This window comes from Mercenaria mercenaria, chromosome 10 (assembly GCF_021730395.1).
Source record: "Mercenaria mercenaria strain notata chromosome 10, MADL_Memer_1, whole genome shotgun sequence".
Lineage (NCBI taxonomy): Eukaryota > Metazoa > Mollusca > Bivalvia > Venerida > Veneridae > Mercenaria > Mercenaria mercenaria.
In genome coordinates this window covers 10,938,820-10,961,323 of record NC_069370.1, presented here as the reverse complement: position 1 = coordinate 10,961,323, position 22,504 = coordinate 10,938,820, and the positions used below count along the sequence as shown (strand labels likewise).

At 33.2% G+C, this 22,504-nt stretch overlaps 1 long non-coding RNA gene across 2 annotated transcripts; it reads left to right on the top strand.

Annotated features, from left to right (window-relative positions):
* Positions 1–1,351: 1,351 nt before the first annotated feature.
* Positions 1,352–22,036, top strand: LOC123560489 (uncharacterized). Of its 2 annotated transcripts, XR_008372615.1 has the most exons (5): positions 1,352–1,632; positions 13,733–15,918; positions 16,240–16,451; positions 17,584–17,646; positions 21,130–22,036. It is a non-coding gene; the product is annotated as an uncharacterized LOC123560489 (long non-coding RNA). The 2 variants fall into 2 exon arrangements; XR_008372614.1 differs by having other exon boundaries at positions 13,733–16,451.
* Positions 22,037–22,504: the final 468 nt, after the last annotated feature.

Genomic DNA, 22,504 nt, shown 5'->3' with positions numbered 1-22,504 from the left:
TATCTATTCAAATATATATTAATGTCTTTCTGGAGGTTCCCAAACAGAACAACTTGTATCAATAAATCCTTCCTCCCACTTTTCCTGTTGTATTAAACGTTTTATTAAAAGAAATGATGAATAAAAAAAACACCTCAATTTTCTAATGGTAAAACATTCGCTTCTAATTTTCTACAGAATTCGGGACAATTATTGTATTAGCTCTTAACATCCTGATGTTGGTGAGGGTTGTATTTTCCCGTTTGTTCTTGTCCATTAAAATATTATATAATCATGTGAATTAGGAGGTACCCAAACAAAATGGCTTGTATTAAAAGGTGATTTTTTCGTTATATTTTGGTAATGTCAATTTTCTTGTTGTATTTCGTGAAGCTTGAATACGCTTCATTAAATGAGATTATGAGATAAGTAACCATCCCGATAGCATAGCGTTATCGCCTCCGCGTCATGAATTTCAGTCCTCGGTCCCGTCAAACCATAGACGTGACCAAAGTACAAGCACATCCCTTGTTTAGAGATCAGCATTAAAAGGGAAACGGTTTTGTGGGCCTTTTAAAACGTTTCTCTATGTGTCTTTTTTCTGCTGAGAATTTGAGTATATGCGTGTATGGATATTTAGTCAGCTTGGTATTTAGAATAATTGTACAAGAACATATATCTTGAACGCGAAGGTCGTTCAACTAACTGGGATCATAACTCTTATTCTTTTAGTGGATGTGACGTGCGTGTTATAGTGCGCGCCATAGACTGATTTAAACTCTCTAGTGGCGTTTTATGAACTGATCTTTCCGATATGGTGTTCCACTGTGTTACCTTTCTTTTTAATTTGTCCAAGTTGTCTGAAAGTTTTACCTTATTTGTATGTTCGTAGGTTGAGTGTACGTGCATGTATGTATTGCTTTGAGTTGCAGTTTTGTGGGGCTGATATCTTGTAATCTGACAATCACGCAAAATCTGCAACTATAAACATACACATTAAGCCATAACAATAACCTTAACCCTAGAGCTAGAAACCTTAACCTTGGGTTTCAACAGCACAATTGTAAGAATGCAACCAAGTAAAATAATTGCAGGCTGGGTTTGACTGCCTCTGTTAATGAAATATGTAACACCAAACATGCCCGTAGTACCTGTCTTAGCTGAATTCTATTACAAAGGTAGTGAATGAAAGGACCAGAAATTTAAAAACACTGGTTTTATTCAGCATTAATATTTAGATAAATGAATGTAGACATGTTTCAACATTTGTATTGATTCCAAGCTGATTCATTAACATACAGCGACTCTAATTAATGATTAATTGTAAGTATGAGAGCGTCATTGGACGTACAGTCTGTAAATCAGTTTTTCTGTATAGATATTTAGTTTGAATGCAGAAATTAGATAAGAACTATAGGTATGCCAGCTCACATCATAACATCGGATAAACAATATAAGGATACAAGCGGCGTTTAGCAATGTTTGTTTAAAATATTTTTTTAAATTTGTAAGTTTTATATGTGTCGTGATTTCACAGTTATGGATATACTTGTGGAATGTGATATTTATTATCTGTTTAATCTTTTAATGATGGAACTGGTGTTTGGATAGCCTGGCTTCAAAATTGGACCAAATAAAGACTCAGATGTTAAGGTATTTCCTTCCTTTTCTTTTTCTTTTCATGTTATAACCTGCAAACTTCTATGTGACTTCACAATTCATGAGAACATAAAACATTACAAACTAAGAACAAATATAAAGGCGATTTAAATAATATTTGAAACTTACATTGTACTTTATGAAATAATTTTAATATCAATTGAAAATTGGAAGAATGCTTAGTCCAGAAAGAACATTTAAGCGTCAGGTTTGTACTCTGCATTGAAGAGGCAAAGTTATAAAACCCGTTGTAGATTTAGTAATGATTAGAGCTGGTGTTTGATGCACGAATTTAGTAACCATATCCAGGATCGACGTTCAGAAATGACAATAGTACTGTTTATAAGTGTAACGTATTAAAGGTATACAAAAAACACATATATTTACCCATCAAAATAAAAGTTGTGCTATCTTACTCTCTAAATCCATTATGAGTATGAATGACTATCCGCTTAAATTGATTTTGTCAAATTTATTCATGGTCCAAGGAAATAGGTGTAATTAATATAACTTTTAAAAATTATTAATATGTTCCATGCGCATTAAGGTATTGGACGCCTAATAGTAATGTTTAAAAAATGGCATTTGCTTGGTATATTCTTAAAATTGACCATGTTTCGCACTGTGTTGCAAATTTTAAACAACTTTTACCGTGCTGTTTTTGTAAATTTGTATAATTTACGGTATTTCCTCAAGCTCAAGTAGAGACAAATTTCAAAGTGATGGCCACTATTTAAAACGTTTGCAGAGAATTATAACATCATTTATTTTGTTAAAAGAAACATCAAACTATTGTTAAACAATTATAAAACACAAAAAAACTGTAAATATCATTTTCTAGGGTGCCTCAAGTAAACAAATTTAATGAGACAGAATTTTAACTCCAACATTGAAAAATTAAGGTCGAATCTTGCGGGTCTGTTTTGAATTTTGCTCACTTCTTTCAAAAAATAATCTTGGGGCAAAAGTAAAATCTACCTGCATTTCTTCCACAATATGTAATCTAAAGAATGAAGGCAAAATAGAGAACTTTTACCGCAAGAAACGCAGTATTTTTAATGATGTCTAACTCTACCCCTCCAAATTCAGAGGTAAATTCACTTGAACAGCAAGAAATCGCTTATTAAATGAAAATTTTCCACTTTTGTTCAATACATCCATAAAAAGTCTTGAAAACTTGAAACACTTACTAGAAAGAAATGAAAATATGAAGAAAAAAATTTGAGTCCCAGCGGGGCTTGAGCCTACGTCCCCTCTCTACCCCCCCCCCCCCCCCCCCCCCCACCCCACCGTCAAAGTAGGTTTATTGTAGGAATTTAATACTCTTCAAAAAGGAGGTACTCTATTACGAGGCCAAAACCTTAATATTAAAAACGCTTTTGACACGTCTAAAGTTTATTTCATATGTGAAAATTTATTAAAAGTCAATACGTACCAGGTTATATAAGTTTTAAATTCAATGAAAATAACACGTTGTCTCTCAAACAAACCCCCCCCCCCCCCCCCCCCCCCCCCCCCCCCACACACACACACACACCTCTACAAAAAAAAACAGACATTTTAATCCCCAATAAACAGGATCCTGTCTAGTCCAGTCTGATAAGGGTCCATAAAACCCCTGTAGACTTGATATGTAGTCCATGTCAGAGGAACGTAAATTTTATTGATATGTACAGATAATTGGTTATTTCCAGTGCTATACACTTCGCTGATTGAAATGCAGTTTTTTTCAGATTATACACAAAAATATTATAATTGATATATAATTGATAATAGTCTTATTGTAATTGCTCATTCTTGTTATGTAATGTCCTGACCAATTAAATTATAATTCTTACATCAAGACAATTCTCACCATTTTAGAAAACTCTCACCTTTATTTAATGAAAAAAAAAATAATTTTTTAAAACTCAATAAAAGAAACGCCAAGGTTTTTTTTCAATTATTAATTAATTATGATCTTTTAATCTAAGTAACAAATTAAAAACAGAAGAATTAAATATTGCTAGATTTTATTAGAAATCAAAGAAGCGCTCAGTTGCATTTTAAATAAATGGGGGAAAAATATAGACCTGCATAATAAAATCCAGCAATAAACAGATGCCATTGTTCAAAATACACATGATTTATGTATACATAAATTAGTCATTATTTATAAAAAAAAGTGCGTGAATACATTTTCTTTTATTTATCTATTTTTTAAACAATTATACCTCATTATTGCTTGCTCTCTTTTTTTAAACGAATAAATAAATAAAGAAAATGCATTCAGGCACCTTTTTAAAAATAATGAATAATTCATATATAAATAAATCATGTGTATTTGAACATTCATTCGTCTATTGCTGGTTTTTTGTCAGAATGTCAAAATTTTTTCATTTTTTGAAAATAAAAATCAGCGTTTTTTAAATTTTTAATAAAACCAAAAATATTCAGTTTTTTGTATTTATTTATTTTTACAATAAAAAGTCATAAAAATTTAAAAAAAATTGAAAAGATGCTTGCATTTCTCTTACTGAGTTTTAAAAATAATTATTTCGTTTTCTTTAAAATAAAGGTGAGAATTTGTTTTGATGTAAGAATTTCATTTAATTGTCAAGAAGAGAAATTTACAATTTTGTATATTATTAAATTTAAAGCAATTTTGTGAATAATTAAAAAAAGCTCATTTTCAATCAGTGAAATGTTAGCCTAGAAAAAACCCAATTTTAAAAACGAAAAAAAAAAATATAAATAAATTTATACCCTCTGAATGGATAAATGTCAAGTCTACAGGGGTTTTATGGACCCTTACAGTGGACCAACGGACCCGGTAGGGGAAAAAAGTGTCTGGCTTTAGGGGGTCACTTAATAAAGATTTTCTTTCCCTTTAAGAAACAAATTTTTTTTGTTTGTTTTATTTTAAAAAGTTTTTTTATCCAACAAAAGCATAAATTTCTATATAAGTAAGCTATATTAACCCAAATTTGACAATGTAATTATTAATCCGACAAAAAAAAAACTCCCGAATTTATAGAACTTCAGAAACCAAACTCCGTTTTCGTCTTAACCATTTTTCCTTGGTCATTTAAGAAGTACGATAATTTGTTTCCCTTTTTAAACTTTTTTCCCCTTTAACCTCCTTTTTTTTCAATGGAATTTAAATTTACTACCACGGAAAGGGATTTGAATTGTCAAAATTTTGACATTTGTTCGTTTTAAAAGTTTAACAATTCCTTTTGCACAGACGTATACGTTTTAACAGCATCGTCCATACTTTCAGACGTTTTTAAACTCGAGTCGTCTAATCTAACCAACTTAGGAAGGGCTAGCCTTGTTTTTGATATCATCATCCCTCATAATATTTTTGAATTTCCCATTTTTTCTTTGTAAATCCCCTTCTATATAGAAAAGTGTTTTTTATTGGGAAAATTTATTTCAGATGGTAACTCTCTTGTTTTGGAATGAAAAGCAGCTGCATATATTTGGAAAAGTGTTTTAAAAACATTTTGCATGATGCGTATTGGTACGGGTACTTCAATAAATTTAAACTTAATTCCATTGCTTCCCAATAAGCAGGGGCCTTTCTTTTTGCGCGCATTAGAATCAGACCTTAAAAAAATGGATTAAATGCCACTGTGTCTTAATAATTAGAAAAAAATCTTGAATTAATGAAAATTGAAAATTTAAATTCAAATGATTTTCGTTTATTCGTTTTTTATGCCCAAATTTTTTTTAAACATTGCATTTAAATTTCTATCAATTCCTGTATGAATACAATGTCTTCAAGATTTAAAATTAAAGGGCATTAACATGAAAAAATAACACTCTTCCCCCAATTTTGACAAAAAAGTACAAAAAAAATTTTAGAAAATCATTATTCAATAATAAAATAAAATTTTTTCAAAGGTAGTTTTAATGAAATTTAATTAAAAAAACCCTTAAAGGGTTATTTCTTTTAAAAAGATGGGGCCCCTTCCCGGCGGGGGGATAAAAAATCTGGGGGTACCCCCCATGCAGGGGGACGACCCCCCCGAAAAGGGAGCCCCTGTTTGCCGTGGGTGGGGGCCCGTAAGCCGGGGGGGGGTCCTGGATGTTGAGGTGCCCCATGGACCCCGGGGGAGATGATGCGTATTTGTTTGCATGGGCATTTTTTCCCCGGGGATGGGGTGCCAATACATATCTTTGGCCTCTAATTCGGTGTAGATTTTTTGGGGGTGTATTTGGCCCATACGATCAATGGGTATTTCATGCCCCTAGGAAAAATCCCTTTACGTTTACTTTCTTTTGCTTATTTAAAACTGCATCTTTTTGATAATTTTTATTTTCACAAAACACAACTTGGAAAAAAAATACGTTAAAAAAACCCCTTGTCTTCACTTGCTGTATTGTACATTTTCTGCGCTCAATAAACTTATTTACTTTCACACAAATGATTTAAAATATATTTTCATATGTACTTCAATCTATGTTTCCTAGAAGGCGGTGGCTTAGGCCAAGGGTTGGGGTAGAGAAACAACCCCTTTGAATCCAGTTTGCTTTTCTGCATTCAACTGGTGATATGAAAAAGTTTAAAAAAAATCCCTGGCCGATAATCACTACAGTACCCCCAAATTTTATGAGCTGGATATCCGCTCTGTTTTCATTTTCCTTGTTGGATCCCGGGCGGGTGGGGGCTGCAAATTTTAAAATTTAATTGGAAAACCAAAATAAAAAACGACCGCATCCCAAACAGTTTGCGGCACGGAAAGGGAGAATCCCCCCCGACCTACCTTCAAACATGGCATTTCCGCGATTTCTTTTGACCCAGTCAACAGACAAACTTTCAAAATGTCAAGCTTTCGCCATTTATAATTGAAAAACCATCAAAGGTTTTGCGGGTGTCCCGAAATCAGTCAAAAAATGCGGAGGGTGATCTGCTTGTTAAATTTTGAAAAAGCCTCACATTCAAAAAATTTTATTTCTTAACTTCATTTAAACCCGGGCCCATGTAAGTGCATTGCCACCGTACTTTGAACACCTCAAGGGGGGCATTCGTTGCCCTGACCTTGCAGGGGTTTGGGAGGGGAGTTTGTGAAAGGCCCTTTCAATCAACATGCCCTGCTGTAGACGTATAAAAATAAAGCGTTTGGAAAAAAAATTCCACAAATATATTATTTTACATTTGGCACTCCGTTTCTTCCTGTCGAAAAAGTTGGATACCTCATCAAAAAAAGTTAAACATATATTCTAATCCTTTTCAATGTTTTATTGCTTTAAGTTTGGGCACAATGAAAGAATTGCAAAGGCGATTAATTTCCCCAAAATCCCCGGAAAGGGATGGACTTCTCATGACCAGCCCTTTGTGTCGTCCATTGCGTTGTGTGAACGCAACGAGCCACATTCACCCAAAGCTCGTGATGCAAACATAAAAATCGAAAAAGGTTTTTCATGTAAAAATTCACACAGGGCTTTGGGTTTTCCCCAGAAGCAAGAAAAATTTGCCAATGCCAAATTTTACGTCCCCAAACCTCGCAAAAAATTATTCATCAATAACTAAATCTGTCTTAGCAAAAACCAGTGCATTGATCCCTGTACTCAAAAGTTTCATGATGCTCAACAAAACCAAATCAAACTTCTGTACCAAAAAAGCCCTAAATACACAAAACCCCTTTAGAGGCATCCAATTCAAAGGGCAGCTGCTAAACCCAAAACTGCCACCACTAACAAAAAGTTTCCCAAGTATTCAGGTCGCCCCTCGTCACGACAAAAACGTTTCTCAACTATAATCAACGTGGGGTGAGTCAAACACCCAAAAAAAAAATTGACTTGAAAATGATGGGGTTTTTAAAGGGATCAATGATCCCCTACAAACCCATAACCGGTTCCCCCTTTATTTGAACCCGGGTTTACGGGGGAGGAGATGACACCGCCATTATCTGCTCCGCCCTTTAACCAGCAAAAGGAGGGGGGGTCAAAGGGTTTCCCCCCTCTGAACAATGCAAACACAAAACTTTTAATTTCCAGTGTTTCAACTTTTGTTTCCATTGTAAAGGAAAGTAAAATTATCCAGTGGAATTGCCCTGGGTTTAAAAAAATTTAAAAAAAATTTCCCTTTTTTATCAAAATTAATCCTTCCCTTTTGTTCCCTTTGTGAAACATTTTTAAAGGAAAAGGACAAAAAAGCTTTCAAAAATTTTCATGTAAAAAAATTCATAAATATTAACACTGATAATTCTGGTGTAATCTATTATTATTAATAATGCTGTCCGCCAGACAAATTGTTCTAATACAAGTTCCAATCAGTTCAATAAACGTAACATTACATCGACCCAAATTTCTTCTGTTCGATTTACATATCCCCAAAATTTTAAATTAAATTTTAAAAATTTGATGATCTTATAAAACAATTACCACAACCATTTTGCTTGGGGAGATTTTAATGGGCACATGAATTTTGGGGCTTTCTGACAGCAACCCCAGAGGTCAAATTATTAAATTTTTTTGAAAGAAATGCCCCCTTTTTTATTGAAAATAAATCCAAAACTTTCTTCTCCCGCAAAAGGTAACTTTTCCTACTTTATTTGCAATTTGTCAACCCAACATCTTTCTTGATTTTGAATGGCAAGTACTGGATGTTTATGTAGGGGCCATTTTCCAATTATTTTTTCAAAAACTTTTAAATTTACGACCCCCCTATACTTCAAATTTTTAAAAAAGCTGACTGGGAAACAATTTAACGTTTTTGTAAAAATTATTTGATTTTTTGGAGAATTTTTCTAATTTTTATGATCCTTTTGACGGTTTTTCAGTTCTTTTGTCCCATTTGCTGACAAGTCCATTCCCAAAATTCAAGAAAAGTAAACATAAAATAAGCCTTGGTATAATTTTGGTTGTAAGAGCGCTGTTCGAAAAAAGTAGAGCGGCCTTAAAAGTTTAATATACGGCCGACAAAAAAAAAATTACAATTGTTTAAATTCTGAGGCAAAAGCCGTTTGAACTATAAAAAAAAAAGAAAAAGTATGGCATTTATAGTTTCAAAACTTAATTCTAGGGCATCGGTTAAAAAAAATGTGGAAATGTGCAAAAAATGGGAAAGGAAAAAATTCAAATTTTTATTTACAAAAGACAGTTATTGCATTACAACGAGGACATTGCCCAAAACATGGGCTTTTTTTAAAAAAAATTTTTAAAAAATTTTGATAAAAGGTTTAAAAAATAAAATCGAAAAAAGAAAAGTAAAACCCTTTAATTTTTATTGAAAAATGATGAAGATTATAATAAACCTTTTTTTGCTAAAAATTGTTTGACCTTTAGACAAATTATATACTGCAGTGGCCCAGACCAAATTTTTTTATCAACTTTTTAAAAAAAAATTTCCACAAGAATCATTAGACCTCCTACTTGAAATTTATAAATAAAATGGAAAAAAATGGCAATTTTCCAGATTTGGGAGGAGCTAGTATTCCCAAAACCAACCCGGGGGAAAAATAGCACTAAACCCCAGTAATTACAGACCGATTTCCCTTACTTGTTTTTTTATGTAAACTCTAGAAGTTGATCAATTTAGACTAGTTTTTGGGGATCTTGAATCTAAGGCCTAATTACAAATTTCAAAACGGTTTCGAAACAGCGCAGCACAACTGTCATCTTTTTCGGGTGGAAAAATTTTATTTGTGAGATTTGTTAAAAAAAAAGCTTTGTTCTGTCTTCTTCGATTTAAAAAAGCCTATGACACTACATGGAAAAGGGATTATAATGATCTTAACACTTAGGGTTTAAAAGTCGTTTCCGTTTATTCCAATTTTACCAATCGCAATTCAAAAAAATACTGTTTGGGTTCTACCCTTTTTTTGCTCTTTTGAGCAAGAAAAGGATTCCACAAGGTTCGATTTTTTCTGTCCCCTTTTTAGCACAAAAAACATAATATTGTGAAATGTTTTTCACCGGGAAGATTTTTCATTTAGTTGATGATTTTCAAATGTTTTTCGTTTTAAAAATATGCGTACATTGAAAGCCAATTTCGCAGTGTTTGAATAAAATTCAACTTGGGGCCTGGAAAATGGTTTTAAATTTTTTTAATCGAAAAAACCCGTGTGTCCACTTTTATCAATTCGGAAACAACATTTGACCCTGAGCTGTTTTAAATGGGGCAAAATACCCCTTTTTTGACGAAACAAAATTTCTTGGGTTATATTTTATAAAAAGCTTTCTTTTTACCACAATAAAAAACCTGAAAGCCAAATGTTTGAAATTTGAATCTTTTAAAGGTAATTTCAAATCGATTGGGGAGAGTCGCAAGGTTTTGTTAAATTTATAAGCTTTGATTAACCAACTAATTACTTGTGTTGTTTATGGTTTAGCCCCGGAAATCGTATTTTCAAATGTTTGGGTATATCCCTAATCAAGGGCTTCGTTTGCTCTTGGGGCATTAGAACTCGCCCTTTTAAAATTTTTTATGTTGAAGCAAACGAACCCCCCTTTACACGAACGGAAAAAGTCATTTCAATATGCTCTGAGGGGAGCTGCCAAAAATCCAAACCCCTCATAAAATCATATTTTAAACCCAAGTACCCCATTGTATGACAGAAAACCCAAAACAAAATTAAAACCTTTTTGGGTTTCGCATCAACAATTCTATGAGGAAATGATTTTTAATTTGATAATAAAAGAAAAATTGTTTGAAAAACACCCCCAGGGTCTTAAAATTGCCAACAGTTCTTTTTGATATGAAAACCCTCTTGAAAAAGCTGAAACAAACCCTGAAAAATTCAAGTCCAAAATAAGAAATCAAGTCGACTTACAAAAAATTTTTCAATTTATACGATGGTTCAAAAGACGATTCAAAGGGTTGATTGCCCCCGTTAGCCCTCGATCAATCAAAATTTCGTTTGCCAAAAAACGCTACTTTTTTTCAGCAGAACAAAAGCTATTGATTTGGGCCCTTTAAATTTTTTTCAGAAATAAAGAAAAAAGTTTATCCCCTTTCCCATCCTTTCGTATTACAAACAATCCCCAACCGAATCAGAAAATCCCCCTATTCAAAAAATTTTTTTGTTTAGACTATTTTTAAAAAGTCCATCAAATTTTGTTGGATTCCCATCTGTTGGTATTTATGGAAATGAAGATGCTGATACTGCACAAAAAAACATTTCATTTAAAACAATCTAAATGAAATTCCATTCTGATTTTTGGGCAAATTCAACAAAATTTTTAACAAAGGCAGTCCCCATGGAACAATGCTTGTTCAATTAAAAATTGTGAATTAAACCTACTTTAGGTGAATGGCCCAAGGAAATAGATTGTTCGCCCGGGGGGAGGGCATCCTTTCTCGTTGCCAAATAGGTTATACTCGGTTGACTCATTCATATCTTCTTAACAATGAAGATCAACCTGAATGTGTACCCTGTCAAACACCGCTTACTGTTAAACATGTTTTAATCGACTGTGTAGACTTCGATCCACAGCGCAATTTATAATATAATGTTGAATCGTTAAAGGAATTGTTGAGCAAATTCCTGCCGACAAATATTGCAATTTTTGAAACAAATCGGCTTATATCATAAAATCTGAACCTTATTTGATTTTTATTCACAACTGTTACATATTTTATGTTTGCAAATGAGTTTTACAATATATATGTATATATATTTTTACTTTTATGGTTTTATGTAACTAAGCTTTACAATTAACGTAACCCGTTTGACTTTTTCTCGGCGATATATGACCTTTTTGTGTCGATTCGCCGTAAAACCCAACTCATTCATTCATTCATTAAAAAGATGCACATAATTAAGAAATGATTTCATCTACAATAAAAGATTAATAATTGTCTCTAGACAGACTTAAAATTAAAAATATATATATATTTTAAAGATGTTTAGCAATATGTGCATATTAAATCTAAACAGTTTAAAACCAACCTATTCACAATATATAAATGTTCATACCTTCGTCTTGAAATATATAAGGAGGTTCTGGCTGGTATATGAATATGATTTTGACTAGAAAATAAGTACTTCAGGATGTAGGAGCGAATTTTTTCTAACGTTAAGAATGTTTTCATACTCTGTGAGCTTGAAGAACATTAATTTCCAAGGAAAACAGGAGAAGAAAAAACACACGTCTCCGAACTCGTTTTAATTTTATAAGGCATTTGTTCACCCACTGTTTAAGCATTTCTTTTTCTTTTTTTTTTTTTTTGTAAAATTGAATAAAATGGTGATACTGTATAAAACATATTATATCCAACTTAATTTTATAGAGATTTAAAGTCTTACATGTTAATACGAATACAAGCTGATGTCAGTTTTATATAAGCATAAATGTCATTAACAAATCTCTTTCATTTTTACATGTTGACATAATTACTACACAAAATTTATTTTCAATGGAAAAAATGTATTCAGATCTACAAGAAAATTCTGACGTTAAGAATTTCAAAATATTTTGCAGCTTTAATGACACCCAAACATGCTTCAAAATGGAAAGAAAAAAGATGGGGTCACCGTGCGTCTAGGGATTTATTAAGAAAAAACTGTTAAAAACTGGTGAATTTTGAATTTTTTTTCTTTTTGATCTAATTTATTTTTTCTAGAAAATATAAAGGGCTATCTTGAAATCTTTTATACACCACCATGGACTCTTAATTCTCCAACAGTTCTTTTTGATATGAAAACCGCCTTGAAAAAGTCTGAAACAAACCCTGAAATATTCAAGTCCAAATATAACGAAATCAAGTCGACTTACAAAGATCATTTTCCAATTTACACAGATGGTTCAAAAGATGTTTCAAAGGTTGGATGTGACGCCGTTAGCCACCTACATCAGTCAAAATTACGTTTGCCAAATAACGCTACAATTTTTTCAGCCGAGGCAAAAGCTATTGATTTGGCCCTTAATTTTATTTCAGAATATAACGAAGAAAAGTTTATCATCTGTTCCGACTCACTTTCAGTATTACAATCAATTCACAACCGAAATACGGAAAATCCTTTCATTCAAAATATTCTTCTCAGGGTTCATGAACTATCTTTTAAGAAGTCCATCATATTTTGTTGGATTCCTAGCCGTGTTGGTATTTATGGAAACGAGGATGCTGACACCGCAGCAAAGAAATCACTTCCATTACAACAATCTAAATTGAAATTACCATTTACTGATTTTAGGCCAAATGTCAACAAATACATTTTAACTAAATGCTTCGTTCAATGTACTTCGTGAAATTAACCCTACTTTAGGTGAATGGCACCAAGGAAACTGATCTGATCGCAGGGCGGAGGTTGTTCTTTCTCGTCGAATAGGTCATACCCGGTTGACTCATTCGTATCTTCTGAAAAATGAAGATCAACCTGAATGTGTACCATGTCAAACACCGCTTACATGTTTTGACTGTGTTGACTTCGATCCACAGCGCAATTCATACTATAATGTTGAATCGTTAAAAGAGTTGTCTGAGCAAATTCCTGCCGACAAAATTTTACAGTTTTGAAACAAATAGCCTTATACCATAAAATCTGAACCTTATTTGATTTTTATTCACAACTTTTACACAGTTTTATGTTTGCAACTGATTTTAACACTATATATGTATATACTTTTTACTTTAACAGTTTTATATATGCTTTACAATTAACGTAATCCATTTAATTTTTTTCTCGGCGAAATATGACCTTTTTGTGTCGGTTCGCCGTAAAACCCAACTCATTCATTCATTTGAAAACTTTTATTTCAATTACTGCTTATCATTATATGTATCAGTCAGGAATATATTAAAACCAAACCTGATCTATTTTAATAGATATTTGATATTACCTATCCCTACCCCATTATAAATCTTATGTCAATTTTAGGCAAATGCAAGCCAAAAATAAGGGTGAATTTCTTTTTGGTAAAAAGTAGAATCTATTTGGTTGAATGGTCCAATATTAGCCATATTTTAATTATTTAGCATTAATTTTTGGCAAAACTTTTGTTAGAAAGCAATATTCGAAATAGCATTTTTCAAAATGGCGGATATCCAGAAAAAAACGCTCGTACATCCTTAAATTGGTCAGTTAGACAACCTTGATAAACGGTGGTGGTAACGGTAATTTCTGTGATGATGGTAATCCTGAGCATGAAGAATATGTTGTAGACAACGATGATGGTGAATGGGGGCGATGATAATGTTAATCACGATGCATGGTGAAGATGATGATGATACCGATTTGATGACAATGACAAATGTTAGTGATGCTGCTGATGATGATGATAATTGTGATGACGCAATAATAATTATGATGAATAAAATGAAGAAAATAAAGGTGCTAAAGCTTCAAGTAATGATAATAATGATTGTGATAGTCGTGAAGGTGAGTAGCACTCTTAAACAATGTTGACCAAGCATCAAAGGCAGCCACAATCACACGATTTGAACAATGCCTAAAAGAAATCATCTCATGGATGAATTCAAACATGTTAAAATTGAATGTAGACAAAACTGAAGTAATTCTTTTTTCGAGTCAAAAACACTCCAAACATGTTGAAAATCTAGAACTGAAAGTTGGCGAATCGAGCATAAGACCATCAAAAACTGTTCGAAACCTTGGTGCTACGCTTGATTCGAACATGCACATGGACCATCATGTTAATTCTGTGACTCGAACATGCTACGGCCAATTACGACACGTTGGTCATATTCGACCATATTTGACAACTGAAGCCACAAAAACCCTGATAAACTCGCTTGTGACCTCACGATTAGATTACTGCAATGCTCTTTTGTACGGCGTGCCAAAATCAACAACGAGCAAACTGCAAAATGTCCAAAACACAGCTGCACGTCTTATTACGAAAACCACCCGTTTTGAACATATAAACCAATCCTTAAAGATCTTCATTGGCTTCAAATACAAGATAGAATCAAATACAAAATTCTCATTCAAACATTCAAGGCCTTGCATGGACAGTCGCCGGTGTATATGAGAGACTTACTGGAGATGTACGTGCCAACTCGAAATCTGAGGTCAGCAAATGCAGCAACAACCCTTGTGCCACAAAAAAGTCGACTGGTTACCTACGGGGATAGAAGTTTCAGGGTTGCCGCCGCAAACCTATGGAACTCTCTCCCTGACAATCTCAGAAAAGATTCATCACTTAATTCATTCAAAAGAGCTCTCAAAACACACCTTTTCAAAATTTTCTACAGCACATAGATACCAACTGTGACTTTTTCTACTCATAATAAATATGCCATTGTTATTTTTATAATACAGAACTACAGCAAGTCATTCGTCGCTGACGAAGATCTCTTAACTGTACAATTCATCATGTAATTAACTAAATTGACAATCCATCTTTTGTTTCATCATGTCACATTTTAAGGGTTATGACGTTCTATGTGTGTGTTTTTCGCAAGACTTGAGTTTCACTTGAAATGTGTGGTATTTCTATCTAATACAGTACATGACGGCACCATTTACCGGGAGGTTGAACCACTATATGCAGTCCGTCTGGGCGTACCAGATGTTTAAAGCACTGGTATTGGCAACAGGGGTAAAACGGCCTCAAGGGTGGGGGTGCGGTCATGGCTGTTTGTTACAATAAGGCTGTGAATATTATCATAGTTCATTTATGATATTGTTGTAATAACTATTATTTTTTATTATTATGTACAATGCCATTGAATATATCATTTATAAAAAAGGCGTTTAATCAAATTGTTCAGTTTCAGTTTTGTGATTGCATATGTCATGTTTTGTTATTTTCCTACATATCTGTGATGTGTCACATGTTTAATTGTAAAGCGCCTTTGAACGTATATTACATATGGAAAGGGCGCTCAACAAATCTGGTATAATAATAATAATAATAATAATAATAATAATAATAATAGTACATATGCCAAATAGTTTAAACAGTTCAACATATTTATAAACATAAAAAGAAAAACATATAAATGTTTTAAAACAGTGAAAATGATAAAATGACATGATAAAACAAACAGTTCACTATCTAAGATATACACATACATTAACTAAGACGTTTCCAGTTTTGCATACGTATATCAAGTGATGATGGTGACGGCGATGATATAGGAAATGGTGATGAAAGAAAAGACGATCATTGTGTTAATGGTAATGGTTGTTGAGATGACGATAATGATGTTGATAATATAATGATAGTCATGATGATATGAATGGTAATTTGGCGTTGATTATGACTTTGCTGGTGGTAATTTTGACAATGGTTATGATGGTTATGGTCGTGCTGCTGCTGTTGGTGGTGGTGATTGTGACGGTAATGTTACTGATGATGTAAATGTTGGTAATGATAATGACGGTAGGTAAATAAGTACGTTTTTACGTAAGCAACAACTTGATTTTAATGACATACATTAATGACATAAGTTAGGTCTACTATCAACATACATAAATGCATACATGTACAAAATGCTGTATATACAATATTTACAAGGGTTTGACACATTAAACTATATAAAAACATGAAATTTAAGAAGAAACAGTTCATATTTTAAGTATTTACATGTAATAACCAAGGCGTTCTCATTTAGAACAAGCTTAAGTAATTATTTGGCCTAGAGTACCGTTTTAGTTAAGACATCACTATGACTTAATTTAGACACTAACTATTTTATTCAAGTCAGGAACCATAAATGCTATGTCGACGGTCAGATTGTTGGTGATATTGATGATCATGGTTATTATGATGGCGATGTTGACGATGATGACGATAATGATAGCAAAGGTGGTGTTGATGTAATGATGGTAATGATCATTCTCTTCGAGATGGTGATGACGATAATGATGGTGATCGTGGCGAAATTGGATATGGTGATAGTTGAATTGATGATGGTAATTACAATAATTTTGGTGATACGGTTTGAGACGACTAACTTTTATTTTGTAGGGCACCACTTATCACTTTTGTCAGGTCGGATAAAATTAATTTTCCATTAGGTTTATTTATTCCTCAAATCAGACACCATAGATTATCTCTTAAGTCAGAGAAAACATATTCTGCACCAATTTGTACAAATGTCGGACAGCCCTTACAATCCCTTTGGATTTTGATTTTAAAAGCTCAGACAATGCCAATTTTGGAGAGAAAAAACAAAAGCCATTAATGTACCTTTTTTTTGCATTATCTCCTTTACTTTTAAAACCTTGTCCGGGCATAACTCGAATACTATGTAAGGTACTGATATGATACTTTACATATTGATAAAGGTCAGTGAAAGGGAAATCAGTGACTGGGACTGGAAAGCATAACTCTAGTTGATCCCATAAATCCATTAATGAGCTCAAGTTGTTCAAGAAAAGCTTTTCTGTCTAAAGCTCTAGTAAAGACTGAGAGATGTCAGTGAATGGATACTACATAACAAGTTTGGTGAAGATACATTTAGCTGTACATGAGTAGAAGCTGTTCAATGTTTTTAAGCACTGGCAACCCCTAAAGGAGGACCTTTTTCTTTTTTGTTTTTTCTTTTTTTTTTTTTTCTTTTTTTTTACCTCTGGTGACCTTTTAGATGGGTCACGTAACACCATGTAAATATCACAGATCAAGTTATGCTATGAAAAAACAAATAATTCATGAGAAAGTTGTTTTGTTTTTACATTGGCAGTCACTGAGAGTGATCAAGCGTACCTATTGTAATAAATCTAAAGGGTGCTACAGACCAATTCCGGTAAATTTGGATATGGTAAATGTTAGCTCTGGCATCAATGCAAATGGTCAATTAGATTTATTTGAACACTCTTGAGAGAGGACCATTCAAGGATGCTACAAACCAAGCAACCCGTCTACAATATTTTTACGTTGCAGCATCTTTTTGTCTTGGGCCTTCTTAGCGATGCATGGCCCTATGGCTGTGTTTGGGGGTACTCCGTGCTTCCGGGAAATCAACCCTTACTTTTTATCTTTGGTTTAGTGAAGATCAAAAAAAGTATTAATAAAGAGCTGTTTGAGGTTTTTTTTATATTTCAGCTCTGGAAGAACCATCTGAATAAACTTGAGGGAGAACCATTCACCAGAAGTCGTTGTTTAAAGGTACAATGTATCACTGTACATGTATATCCATTTTTCAGCTCTGGCAGCCCATAAAAGAGGTCAGCTGGAATCAAGTTTTGTAACTTCTGTCAGTATTTTCACGGGATTAAAATGTTGGCGAGGGAATCTAATACATCTGCGTATACAAATAGCTCAACTTGAACATTTGGTTCAGGTTCGCTAAGAAGAAAAATAATCATAATTTGCTCAACAAAAGTATGACCAACATCCCCCACCTAGCGACTTCTTTTGCCAGCCGATATAACATCTTCCTCGAGCTAACTGGGGCAAAATACTAAAAGAATGTCCACCTTTCATAATATTCTTTATATCAATCATTAGTATATATTATATTATTCATGAAGAGTTATGTAGTTCGAAATTTCTGGACTACCGTAATAGGTGAATGTAATCAAACGTTTTATCAAATTAAAGGGAAGCCTATCGCTTTAAACATTTCTAAATTAGTTGGAAAACTGACAAAAATCGCATTCACTGTACATATCTCGTGAGAGGGAAGTAATTTCAAAAACAGAAAGTTACTTTGGATGACTGTGGCCTTGACCGTTCAGAGCAGGATATTGAGTATTACATAGCATTGTTTTGCAATGATAAATATCTATGCCAAGTTATATGAGTATATATCCAGCAACATACCAGACAAAACAAAAGACAACAATCTTTCATCTTCTGTGATCTTGACTTTGGGCTAGAGGTCTAGGTCATGCAATTCGACAATTAAATACAATGCAACAGATCATTTTATATCAACATCTATCTACGCAAAGTAAAGTTATTGACCAGACAAAAGAAATTACCAAATGTCTCTTATCTCTAAGTGTGGCCTTGATCTTTGAGACAGGGGCCTGGGTCTAGCATATGACAAGTCTTCTGGTTATGGGGAACATCTGTGAAAAGTAATTCTGAAAACTTTTGATGAGTGGCAGACAAAAAACAGACCCTGTTAATATATGACTTCAAAGTGTGACCCTGACCTTGGCGATAGGGGTCTGGGTCTTGCATGCGACAGGTGGTCTCATCATCGTAAACATTTGTACCAAATAACTAAAATTCTTTCATGAACACAGTTATGGATTGGACACAGAACAGCTCCTCTTTTAAAACCTTTGACTTCAAAATGTGACCTTGACATCAGCTAGGGTTTGCGCCAAATTATTTTGAAAATCTCTTTACAGATGGCAGGGTTATGAATCAAAGGCCATAATTCTTCTTAAAATCACCAAACCGTAAAATGCTGATGATACACACAACTAGGTAAAGATAACTCTTGTGAAGTTTGGTGTAAGTCCGTCATATGACATGTTACTATTTGAAGAGAAAATGGCTAATTATTGATGAATCATAAGCATTTTAATTCTTAATATTAAGAAGTCGCTTATCTGAGTTCGACTGTTTCACCTTGAATATATGTATGACACGATTGGTCGTGAATGGTTTCAACTGTCTTTAGTGTAAACTAGTGGCCCCTAAAGGGGGCCAAAAGTCACCATTTGGACAAATTGAGGAGAGGATCCTACAATGATGCTACAGACCAATTTTACAATAATGCCACAGACCAAGTTCCGTGAAATGGTTCACGAATAGAATTTGTTTCAAGGTATTTCTAATTTTAACTCTAATGTCCGCTAAAAGGGGCCAAGATCTCTATTTTGAACATACTTTAGACAGGACCTAAAAATGAGTGTACCAAGCAAGTTTGTCCATCCAGCAGTTCAGAAGAAGGTAATTCTATTTTTAGCTCTAGCGGCCCCTATAATGTGGCGAGTACCGCCGTAAGAATAGTCTGGGATCCAGTCTGACAATTTCTCACATTTTTTCCTACTCGCAACTTGCGGTTGTTAATATCAGAAAGTCGATGAATGCCAGTTAACACTAATTAGAGCAATTTAAGTGGGATCTTTAATGCATAAATATGGGGTATGATTTCTTCTGACAAAGCACGATTCCCAGGCTACCACTTGAACTACTTTTGCAGAATGTCTTATAATGATGCTATATCCATCAGGTGATTTTGAGAACAAGTCGTTTAAAAGTATTTCTAATTTAGCTCCATTGGCACATACAGGCAGCTTAGCTCCCAAATTTGTTAAAATTTTAAAGACAATCTTATAATGTTTCTACAGGCCACGTTTGGTGAAGATCGATGAAGAGATTCATGAGAAGAAGTTGTATAAGTTTTATATATATATATATATATATATATATATATATATATATATATATATATATATATATATATATACATTTGTATTTAGCTTTAACTGCCCATAAAAGCGGTAAAGTAGACCCATTTGAATTCTCTTGAGAAAGGAGCTTGCAGGAGTGCTCTAGAACACGCTTTTTTTAATTCTGACCTAGTCTCAAAGAAGATGTTTATGAAACCTGTGGGTGATAGACTACAGACGATGACCACAGGACCATCTACCTACACTAATAACTCCCCGACTCTTCGAGTGAGCTAAGAAATGATTGCAATATCTTAAAGGCACGGATTTCAAGATCGTGCGAAAACTAAAACAGGAGACAGGAAATATTATTTTTGTTTTTCCGAAAAAGGCCTTTTAAGAAACTTAGTTATTGACAGATCATAACATATGTCCCGGGAAACACATAAAAATTATTTTTTTTTTACTAATTTTTCCATTCAAAATTTAAAAGCATTTGAAATGGGGTATCGGAGGTTGCCTGAATTATAAAACTTTATATGTAACGACCGTTAAGTACTTATTCTTCCGTGGTGTATTGATCAATAGTGCAAAAAAAAATATTGCGCGGCAACCTAGTTTCAATTCCCGACTCGGGCGTGCTTTTTTATTTCAAGATTGGTCATTTTGACAAAAGCTGAATGTCAGTCTTAATAGTTTTTTGTTAATAAATGAACCTTAAACAATATTTAAATTAGATAGGCTTTCTCAAAGGTACTTGGCTCCTTTAAAATTGTAGGTTTTGACATATTATGACCATTACAACTCTATTTTGAAAAAAATGCAACATGAAAGGAACAATGCATGTCTTTAGAACTATGCATTTAATCTCGATCAGGCGTAAAAAAATTTGTTTGTTTCCGGTATCCCGACCTACTCTAAATTTTTGGCCCGACCCTAAATGTTTTTATGGCCATGGAGAATATTTTTTTCAACTTTTTAACAAAAAGATGCAAAACTGCACTTTTTATGCTTTAAACATAGCCAGTGATGTTAGAAATCAACTTATTGATGCTCTAAAGGCATAACCCTCTTATTTGTAATCATTTTTTTGACAAAAAAATAATTTCCGAAAAGTCCCCCTTAATAAAAAAAAAAATTCCAAAAAAAAAAATCCGACCTACCTACCCTAATATTTTTCAGCATGTTACCGGAAACAAAGAATTGTTTTTTAGGCCTCATGAAGTTTAGATAGAAACTAGAATGTGGAAATTCATGTAAATACGTTAAAATTCTACAGTATTCTTTATATTTTCAGAGGATGTAGACTATCGAACAGTGCTTAATTAGAAAATACAAAATGCATAAGATATAAATTATGTTATGATCTTACTTGAAGATGTCATTTGCCGCAATGCTGAACTATAAACAACCACTTCTTTTTGCACAATGTTGATTTATACACAACTTCCAATACATGTACAGGTTCAGAATCAAATACAGTCAGCAAAATATCACCATTATGATGACCTCCTGCACGGAAAAAGGAACTGTTTTACAGCTGTAAAACGTCTGTAAATGAACTGTATTTTGAAATTACAGCTGTAAAAGACCTGCAAGTAGAAAATGACCAGAAATACAATTGAAATTTACAGGTGTAAAACATGCAGTTCTCAAAAAATACAGCTGTGAAAAATTACATTTGAAAGTTACAGCTGTAAAATGTTCATGTCTCAAAATTACAGCTGTAAATTGTTTGGAGGGAAACATTGTCAGCAAGTACTGTCAGCCATCTTTAATTAAATTTGGCGGGATATAACTGAAGTTCACAAAGAAACTACATTTTCTAAAATATTGGAATTCTAACCATTATAGAGTAAGTGCAACTGTATTATTATTTAATATAGTTATAAAAGGACATATATATGTACATGCATTAACTATTGACACATTATTTGAAGCTGATAAGTTTAAGTGAAATAATTACAAAATTGTCATATGTTTTCATGACAAAGAGGGAAAACAAGATCTGATGCACAGTATCTACTTTGACTATCCTACTCTTGAATTTTGCAAATGCTATACTGTAAACATATTTCATTACTGTTTTCTTTTTACTTACAAGATAATTTATTTTGCTATTTTTGTAGTAATTGCTACTTTTTCTAGAAAATTACAATTCATCCTAAAACTTTTTGTACCTCTGCTTTCGTCCCTTAAAATAATGTCTTCTTTTTCAACACTTGTAATATTTCTACAGCTGTAATTTTGAAGCATTTTTACAGTTGTAACTATTTCATTTTTACAGCTGTAAAAAAATTTACAGCTGTATCTCATTTGCATAATTCGAACTGTTTAAAATCTACAGCTGTAAATCAATGTTGATAAATGAAATCTACAGGTGTAAATTTGAAATAATCATGACTGTAATTTTGAACAAAAATACAGGTCTTTAAAAAGCTGTAAAATTTCATACAGGCTGAGCTGTGACCCGATAACTCTACAGGATCTAGGCCTAACAGGAGCCATGAATTTTAATGCAACTGTAATATATGGTAATAATGGTAATTGCTTCACAAGTAAGCAGGAACCGAAGCTATAGTAGTTTCTACTAGGGAATTTGGGAAAAAGAAGATAGGTATGTAGGCCTAGTGGATCGTAAATGGACACCTATCACTGACGAAGTAACCAAA